The sequence below is a fragment of the Chlorocebus sabaeus genome, chromosome 8 (genome assembly GCF_047675955.1).
Source record: "Chlorocebus sabaeus isolate Y175 chromosome 8, mChlSab1.0.hap1, whole genome shotgun sequence".
Classification (NCBI taxonomy): domain Eukaryota; kingdom Metazoa; phylum Chordata; class Mammalia; order Primates; family Cercopithecidae; genus Chlorocebus; species Chlorocebus sabaeus.
In genome coordinates this window covers 97847706-97858180 of record NC_132911.1, presented here as the reverse complement: position 1 = coordinate 97858180, position 10475 = coordinate 97847706, and positions in this window count along the sequence as shown.

Below are 10475 nucleotides of genomic sequence, written 5' to 3'. Positions count from 1 at the left end.
TTCATTGAAATGAAAAATTACTGCTTTTTTTAAATTGCCAAGTGACAAAGCCAACAGATTTCTGGATCTCTCTATTCCTGATCCTCCCCCAGCCTAGAACACCCTGCCCTTAACTTTCAGGTAGAAGTTGTCATGGGGTGAAATTTAGAAATGGGGTAAAGATGTTAACTTTGTAGGATTACAGAGTGATTTTTAAAATGTAAAATTTCAGTGGGGTAAATTTTTTTTTTTTTTTTTTTTTTTGCACATTAAGATAATCTGATTATCAACAGGGCCATTTCAAAATGTCAAGTACTTAGAGGCACATGTGCTAATATCTTTTGGCTTTTGGGATTTTTACTCAACATGAGCAGTCTCTACTAACCTAACTCCATACAAATGTGGTTTTCCAGCTTTGAATGTTGGTGGAAATCTATGTGCCATTCAATAGGCTCCCTAGAACGTGTTATTGAAGTTAAAAGCACAAGATCTGGTGTTAGCATGCCATCTACTAGCAGTATGACACAGGAAAAAACTATAATTTCTTTGAACCTTGGGTTTTCCTTTTATAAAATGGATCTAACAGTAGTATTTGTGTAGATTAAATGAAATGATATAAAGGAAGTCCTTAGTAGACTGCCTGTACCATATATTATAAACTATTAGTACTGTTTAGTACAGAAATGTTTATTTAGCCAGGCACGGTGGCTCACGCCTGTAATCCCAGCACTTCGGGAGGCTGAGGCAGGCAGATTGCTTGAGGTCAGGAGTTTGGGACCAGCCTGACCAACATGGTGAAAGCCCTTCTCTACTAAAAATACAAAAATTAGTCAGGCATGGTGGTACATGCCTGTAATCCCAGCTACTCAGGAGGCTGAGGCAGGAGAATCACTTGAACCCAGGAGGCAGAGGCTGCAGTGAGCTGAGATCATGCCGCTGCACTCTAGCCTGGGTGACAGAGTGAGACTCAGTCTCAAAAGAAAAGAAAAAAAAAGGAAATGTTTATTTAAATTGGACCAGGGAAGGTAATTTCATTAATAACATCATGCTCTCGATAAAATATAGATCAAAATAATGTCAATGTTAATATCAGTGGTCCTCAAACATGATTGCATATTGAAAATTATGTGGAAAAACTTCACCTTTCTCTCATGGAGCAAGGAGGTTTAGACTTAATTTTCTACTATAAACCACTAGAAAACTATACAAAATATGAGCAATTGTTTTCAGACATTGCACTATACACACCACATGACTGATTCTTGAAGGAAGAGAAACAGACAAGGTAAGCCTTCTGAATGCCCCAGCTTGCTGCCCAGAGGAAATTTATGGAGCACTGACACAGGGGAAGGAACCCAGAGTGTGGCAGACTTGTATTAGTCTGTTTTCATGCAGTTGATAAAAGACATACCTGAAACTGGGCAATTTTCAAAAGAAAGAGGATTAATTGGACTTACAGTTCTGTGTGGCTGGGGAAGCCTCACAATCATGGCAGAAGGCAAGGAGGAGGAAGTCATGTCTTACATGGATGGCAGCAGACTAAAAGAGAGCTTGTTCCGGGAGACTCCTGTTTTTCAAAACCATCAGATCTTGGGAGACTTACTCACTATCATGAGAACAGCATGGGAAATATGGCCCCCGATGATTCAATTACTTCCCACCTGGTCCCTCCCACAACATGTGGGAATTCAAGATGAGATTTGGATGGGGACACGGCCGAACCTTATCACTTAGAGTTGAAGAGATGGACAGAAGTATTGAGGAGACTGAGGTGGCTGAAACTGAGACAGAGCTCCAGAAAGAGGGAGAAACACAAGAAAAAGAACTACAGAAATTTGTATAGGGCTTCCCTTGAGTCTTTGCTAAGTACAGTGCTGCGTGTGCATAAAATGCAAAATTCCAAAAATCTGGGTACAGAATAACCAGAGAGTTGTAAATTGAACAATTCCCAGAGCTCACACAGGGAGGAGAGAAGTTTCAGCTCTGATCTTTCATACTGATGAGTCCATTTTGATCACCCACAACATTCAGTGGACAACCTAGAGGTGTCACATCATAGAAGATGTGAATGACCTTCTATGATGATCAGGGAAGATCATCTGATGAATGGCTGCACCATTATTGGGGGAAAGAATACTCTAGACCCACTGGCTTCAAAGGGATAAAACAGACAAGCAAATAATTGGTTGCAAAATAAAACGCAACACTCCTGAAAGGAATACAATAAAATCCAGCCACTCAACAAGGTTACATTCACAATTTCCAACTCCAATCAAAAATCACTATGCATGGTAAGGTAGAGAAAAATGTGGCACATGAGTAGAAGTTGATAGTAACCATCCTGGAAATGACAGATATAAAGAAACTTGTGGACAAAGATGTTAAAACAGATATTATATTTGAGTAAAGAAAAAATATAGTAAGGAGAACACAACATGTAAATAAGAACTCAAACAGGAATTACAAAGTGCAAAAAACAATATCTGAAATTAAAAATTAACTGGAAGTATTAATAGGCAATTAGCCACCACAGAAGATTAATGAACTTGAAGACAGTGATAGAATATATCTAAACTGAAGCACAGAGGAAAAAGAATTTTAAAATTAAACAGTTCAAGTGAATGAGATGACAAGCCACAGTCTGGGAGAAAATACTTGCAAAAGACAGTTCTGACAAAGCACTGTAATCCAAAATATATGCAGAACTGTTAAGAAAACAAGTTGATTTTAAAAATGGACAAAAGACTTGAACAGATACTTTACCAAAGAAGATGGCAAATACATAATGAAAAGATGCTCAACGTGGTATGCCATTAGGTTATTACAGATTAAAATGAGATATCACTACACACACACCCATCAGAATGGCCAAAATCCAACCACTGACAACACCAAATGCTGGTGAGGATGTGGAGCAACAGGAACTCTCATTCATCGCTGGTGGAATGAAAACTGGTACAGCCATTTTGGAAGATGATTTGGCAATTTCTTATAGAACTAAACATGCTTGTACCATACAATTGAGCAGTCACACTCTTTGGTATTTACACAAATGAGTTGAAAACTTATGTCCACACAAAACCCTGCAAACGGGTGTTTATAACATCTTTATTCATAATTGCCTAAACTTCAAAGCAACCAAGATGTCCCTCAATAGGTGAATGAATAAACAAACTGCAGTACATTGAGAGGGTGAAATAGTGTTAGGTGCTGAAAAGAAATGAGCTCTAAAGCCATGAGAAGACATGGAGGAATCTAAATGCATATTAATAAGTGAAAGATGCCAATCTGAAAAGGTTACATACTGTGTGATTCCAACTATATGACATCTTAGAAAAGGCAAAACTGTGGAGATAGTAAAAACATCAGTGATTGCCAGGGGTTGAGGGGAAGGGAGGGATGATTAGGCAGAACACCAAGGATTTTTAAGGCAGTGAAACTATTCTGGATGATACTATAATGGTAGATACATGTCATTATACATTTGTCAAAATTCTTAGAATGTACAATACCCAGAGTGAACTCTAACGTAACTATGGATGTGGCAGTGGGGGAAGGGAGATGACTCAAAGTAGGTCCACCGGTTGTAACGATTGTATCATTGTGGAGCATTATGTTGATAGCTGGGGAGGCTACGCATGTGTCAGGCAGGAGGCACATGGTAACTGCACTTTTCTGCTCAGTTTTGCTGTTAACTTAAAACTCTTCTGAAAAGTCCTTTTAAAAAATAACAGAGCCTCAGTGACCCATAGTATAATACCAGGCACTCTAATATTTGCATAATTGGAGTCCTAGAAAAGGGGGTGAGAGAAAAAATGTTTGAATAATGGCTGTGAATTTTCTGAAATTGATGAATACTATAAACTCCCCCAACCCTTCCCTCTGCCCAAAATACACGAAGGTACATTATAATCAGATTCCTGAAAAACAGTAATGAACCTAAATCTTATGAGCAGTCAGAGAAAAAAGACACACCAAGTACAGAGAAACAAAGATAAGAACCAATGCAGACTTGACAGTAGAAACCATACTGGCTAGAAAACAATGACATGACTTTTTAAAAACGCTGAAATAAAACCTATGAATCTAGAATTCTATATCCTGCAAAAATATAGAAAAAACACAGATAAAATACGGAAAATATTTTGAAAATATTTTCAGCCGGGCGCGGTGGCTCAAGCCTGTAATCCCAGCACTTTGGGAGGCCGAGACGGGCGGATCACGAGGTCAGGAGATCGAGACCACCCTGGCTATCATGGTGAAACCCCGTCTCTACTAAAAATACAAAAAATTAGCCGGGCGCGGTGGCGGGCGCCTGTAGTCTCAGCTACTCGGGAGGCTGAGGCAGGAGAATGGCGTGAACCCGGGAGGCGGAGCTTGCAGTGAGCTGAGATCCGGCCACTGTACTCCAGCCTGGGCGGCAGAGGGAGACTCCGTCTTAAAAAAAAAAAAAAAAAGAAAGAAAATATTTTCAAAAATACAGATGAAATGTGCAAAAAAAACTTTTGCACACAAAAGCCAAGGAAATTTGTCATCAGCAAATATGATCTATAAGAAATGTTAAAAGAAAATTCTTTGGGCAAGAAAAAAATGATACAAGATGGAAATTTGAATGTATGTAAATGAATGGTTAATTTTATGTGTTAAGTTGACTGGGCTAAGGGATGTTCAGAAAGTCAGTAAAACATTGTTTCTGGGTATGTCTCTGACAGTATTCTAGAAGAAATTAGCATTTCAATCAGACTGAGTAAATTGCCTTCACCAATGTGTGGGGACATCATCCAACCCACTGAGGGCCTGAATAAAACAGGCAGAAAAAAAGGCAAATTTGCTCACTCTGCCTGAGTTGAAACAATTCATCTTCTCTTGCCCCCAGATATCAGTGTTCCTGGTTCCTGGGCCTTTGGACTCAGACTGGGACTAACACCATTGGCTCCCTTGGTTCCCCGGACTTTGAGTTTGAACTAGAACTACACCACCAACTTTCCTGGGCCTCCAGCTTGCAGATGGCAGATCACAGGACTTCTCAGCCTCCATAATTGTGTAAGCCAAAGTCTTATAGTAAATCTCTTTCTACAAATCTACATATATGTAAATAGATATATGTGTGTGTGTGTGTCTGTGTGTCGGTGTATATCTTATTGGTTCTGACTCTCTGGAGAACCCTAACATAACAAAAGAATAAAGAATACTGGAAATGGTAAATATATGAGTAAATATTAGAGACTTTTACATTTTTATCTGAAACATACTTGACTGTTTAAAGTGAAAATAATGAATTTTGAAGTTTATAACATGTAGCAATAAAATGTGTGACAAAATAATACAAAGGGAGATATACAGGAAATGGAAATATACTGTTAAGAGGATCTTATATTCTGCACAAAGTGGTATTTTATTTGAAGACAGGTTATAAGTTGAAAATACATAGTATAAACCTTAAACTTTTAAATGCAACAAAGAGATATATAGAATATATAGTGGATAGAATAGAATGCAAAAAATAATCCCAAAAAGCCAAGAAAAGAGGAAAATGGTAATAAAGTATAGATGAAACAAATAGAAAACATTTAGTAAAATGGTATATTTAAATTCAACTACATTGATAAAATAAGTTATCTAAACAATACAATTAAAAATATCAGGCTGGATTAAAATGTAAGACCCAAATATACACTGTCTACAAAAAAAAAAATTTAATGGTAAAATGTAAAAGAATTAAAAACCATATATCATGCAAACACTAAATGGAAGAAACTTCAAGTCGATAGATTAATATCAAACAAAGTAGAATTCAGAACAAGAAACATTACCAGAGACAAAGAGGGACACTTAATTATAATAACAGTCAATTTATTTTATAGAAATAACAATCTTAAGTGTGTATACACGTAAAAGCTTCAAAATATGTAAAATAAGAACAGAAAAATAGAAAAAAGTTAATTATGTTCAGAGATAAACATTCCTCTCTCAGTAATTTATCAAAGTAGACCAAAAACCAGTAAAGAGATAAAAGATTTCATCATCTCTAGCAACCAACTTGATCTAGCTGACACTGATAGAATGCTGTACTCAACAGTAGAATACACATTCTTTTCAAGGGTGCATGAAGCATTCACCAAGCTAGAACGCATGCTGAGCTGTAAAACAAAACTCAACATTTTTAAAAGAATCAAAACAATGCAGAGACGTTCTTTGACTGCAGTGAAATTAAACTAGAAATTTCTCATTTCAAAAAAAGGAAATGAGAAAGTTAGAAAGTGTTTTGAACTAAATGAAAATAACACAACATTAAAATGTGTGTGATGCAGCTAAAGAAGTTGTAAAAGGGAATTTTATAACTCTACATGCTTATATTTTAAAAAGAGGAGGGCCTAAAATCAATGATCTAAGCTTTCATCTTGAGAAACCAGAAAAAGGAGCAAATTAAACCTAAAGTACGTTGGAGAAAGGAAATAAGAGCAGAAAGTAATAAATTAGAAAATGAAAAAACAATTCCGAAAAATTATGGAAAATCTGGCTCTTTGAAGGGTTCAATAAACCTTAAGTGACACTAACGGAGGTGGGAGAGGAGAGAGAGAACACAAATTACCAATATCAGAAACAAAAGAAGAGATATCACTAGATCCTACAAACATTAAATAAGAGAATATTACGGACACATTTATGCCAACAAATTTGAAAACTTAGACAAATTGGATGAATTCTTTGAAAGACTCAAGTTACCAAAACTGACTCAAGAATAGATAGGTGACTCTTATGAAGCAAATCTAGCACTGATTCACGGAATGCCACTGAAAACCATTGGTTTGGTTCAGATGGTTATCTAAGCATATCAGTGAACCAAAGGCATAGAAGATTTGAGCAGGATTAGACTGTCCAAATAGAGCCTAACAACCTACTGAACAATGAAATATACAATTACAGTTGATGGCTACATCACCAAATAAATCTCTGAATATTTGTTCACTGACTTGACTGAAAATTTTGAGTCAGTTATTTAGGAGTTGTATAAACACAACCTTCAAGATTCAGATGTGAAGGCACTGTGGGTGGGCTTTCCCAACACCCATTCCCAGTTCCCTTCTCTGCTCTCTCTGAGCCTCCTTTGCAGCTAGATAAGAGTGGCCATATGCCACCATTCTGGCAAATGAATGTAAGCAGATGTTTGCTAAGGGTGGGGGAACATATCTTGATAAAAGGGGACGAATGCTCAGCAACCATCTGCAAGTGAGAAACTGAGACAATCCTACCATCACTCAGCAGCTGCGTCAGTAGTGACAATAATGGCCTCCCTCTTGATTTTTTTTATTGTTATATGAGAAAAATTCCCACTTCTTTAAAAGCTTTTAAGTTGGGTTTTTATTAACTTGCAATCATACACAGTCTTAATAGAAGACTATGACATATTTATATTCCCACGGCTAAGGCAAAAAGGGAGCCATCAGTTTAGTTCCTGCCTTGACTAGCTATACAAATCTTAGAACCATCTCTTAGCATCAGCGCACCTGCGTTTTGTCATCAATAGATAATAATCATAATGATAATAACTATATATTGAAGATGCTGCTGAGGGACAGAACAAACCAGAGGCTTCAGAATCTCTTGCAGCCACTGGAAAGACAGTATGCCAATACAGGAAGTCCTTACACATCAGAATGCTGAAATCTAGGCTGTGATTCTCTTTGTAGCATAATAAAACATCAGTAAGCAGCAATTTTAGCATGAGTATGAAGAGTCTTGAAATTTTTTAGAGGCACATACACTGAGAGCCAACTCCCAAAAGGATCACGAAAAGTAAATTAAGCACATTCAATGTTTTTCCAACAGACGCCCATGACGGTATTTCATATGGAGGAATCTTTGCCTCTGTGATTCACTTTGCAAATCCTATGACCCATGTTTCTTTTCACATGATAAAACATCAGGGTTCTGCAGAAGAACTCCCTGTTCAGCAGATATTTGTGGTCAAGGTTCTGAGAAGATTTTTGCCCATAAATGGCTCACACTTTATCCAGTTAGAAAGAAATGGGAGCTCACAGAATTTCACAGGACAGCTAAGGCCCCAGCAAAGCCATGCAAACCAGCTGGGCATGCGAATAAATGGAGAAAGACACAGTCACTTACCGCTTCCAGGTGAAAAGGAGTGGTGATGAGATTGAATCCACACAACCATGGCATCTTACCTTTCTTTCTTGAAGTGTGGAGCCCTGTTAGCTCACCATTCTAACTGATGTCTTGTATAAAAAGAAAGGACCTAGCATCACCCAGCTCTGCCGCTTACTAGCTGGCTATGATGACTTTGGGGAGGTAATTTAAACATGCAACCTCCTCATATGTAAAATACAGATAATGATGACTATGACCTCTTCCTATCAGAAATAAACATTTATTGAGAGCTTACTGAATACAGAAACCTGTTTTAAGTATTTTAAATGTGTTAAACTCATTTCGTCATCACAATTCTGACATATTCTCTATCATTATTTTTATTGCATTTTAAATTGAAGAAATTGGAAGAAGAGTAAGAACTGTTCCTGAGGCTACACAACTGGTATGTGACAGGATTAGGTAAAAGGTTGCTGTCAGGATTGAACAAGAAAATGCAGGTAAAACTCTGCCTGGCACATAGCAGGTATGTGTCATGATACATGCTAGTTACTGTCTCTTGGTTACCTTCTGCTTGTGATGCCACCTTAGAAACAGCTACAGAAAATTTACTGAAGGTTATGAGTGGGGAAAGTGGCACAGATTAAAGTACTGAAGCTTTCTATTGAAAATTGTTAGTGGGGTAGTAACATGCTGGGTAAAGCAGTTATAGGTGTTTCCTAAGAACCCATTGAGGAAAAACGACCAGCACAAGGCAGATACAGACCCAGTGTAAATGGAGAACTAAAGTTAAGCTCAGGAGAGGAACAAATGCTGAGTTCTCACCCTGGTAGCGGGAGTTATAAATTAATGTAAAGGAGATAGCCCTGTAACAGACACTTTCCCAACCCTTCCTAAAATAATCTACAGTGGTCTAATCCTTTTGTTTTTCTTTGCCATAGCTCGAGAGTCATTGGCTATCTTTCTGCCCCACAGATAACCCCACTCTATTAATATGGACTGTTAGAACATTTTTTCCATTCCCCAGGATATACTTAATGCTAATCCTGTTCTTGATTTCATCTTTAGCCAAGCTGAATTTTATGCGTCTTTATTTGTATTGCCTCCAACCCTGTTTAAAACCTTTCACTGTGTTCTCATTTTCTTAAAGATGTTTCCTGCAATGAAAAAGATTTATTCTTTAAACGAACGTCCATGGAAATAGTTTTAAAGGCTTTCTTTTCAACAACTCTCCAGCATAGCTTTCTGATGTTTTTAGAAATGGGGTTATTTGGGACTGTCTTGTGATTTGTAGCATCCTTGGAGAATGACTCCTTTCTTTCCCAGAGCGCCCTCCACCCCACCCCCTGCCCCAGTACCAAAGTGACCTGTATCTTAGCTCCATTGTCTCCTTCTTCCCCCTTGATTCTGCTCATCCTGTTCTTTTCCTGAACCATCCATCTCCCCCTCTCCTAGGTCCTCTTTTCCCACAACCCTGCAGACTTTGTCTCTTCTCTTGCTAGTCCCTCCAGCTTCCTACCATTTCATTTCCTACAGTGGTCAATTCTCTCCAATAGTGCCCTCATTTGGAGTTTCAGCTTTGTCATGACCTTAGCCCTATTACCCTCTAAGAATCCCCTCTCTAGGATAACCTAGGACCTCCTATTTGTCAAAGTTATAACCTTTCCCTGGTTTCATCCTCCTTAATCTGAGTAGCATTTGGTGACATTGAGCTACCTCATCCTTCCCGAAATTCTTCTCCTCCTCCTGGAAGAGGTGCTTCCTCCAGGGAGCAATCCTTGATTTCCCAAAACAAGATGTGACCCCCTCCTCCCTGCAAATGCATGTGTCTATGTTGTACCTGTCCTCATAGATTATAACCTCCTTGAGGGCAGGAGCCTAGTTTTATGCCTCTCCCCCAACACGCATATACAGCCTGGAGCTAACACAGTGCCAAGTTCACAGCAAGGATTCAGCAAACATGGTACGAGTACAAAAATAAACTTGGTCTCAGAATGTCAGGATACAGCTGAACATGGCCCAAAGATGACTTTGACTTGGACTGTCTACTAATTTTTAAATATCTGAGTTAGTTATCAGCATTTAAAAACGGTGGTATTTTACATGAAAAATTCTGATTTCTTGGTTGTTTTATTTGACAAATCTGATTTAATCTCATCTGGGTCCCTATTCCTGCATGGCCACAGAAGGCAGGATCTGAGCATCTGCTGTCCCCTTGGGTGAGACTCCTGTCCTGTTTTCTGCTTCACTCATGGACATTTCCTTCATGGCCCCTCTAGGCACTTTAGTCTTGTGAACCCTTGAAAAATGAACCTGTGCAAAGGGTAAAGGTAGGACACACTCATTGGTTCAGTTATCAGTGTTCCTGTCAGCTCTGTCCTCTAGCT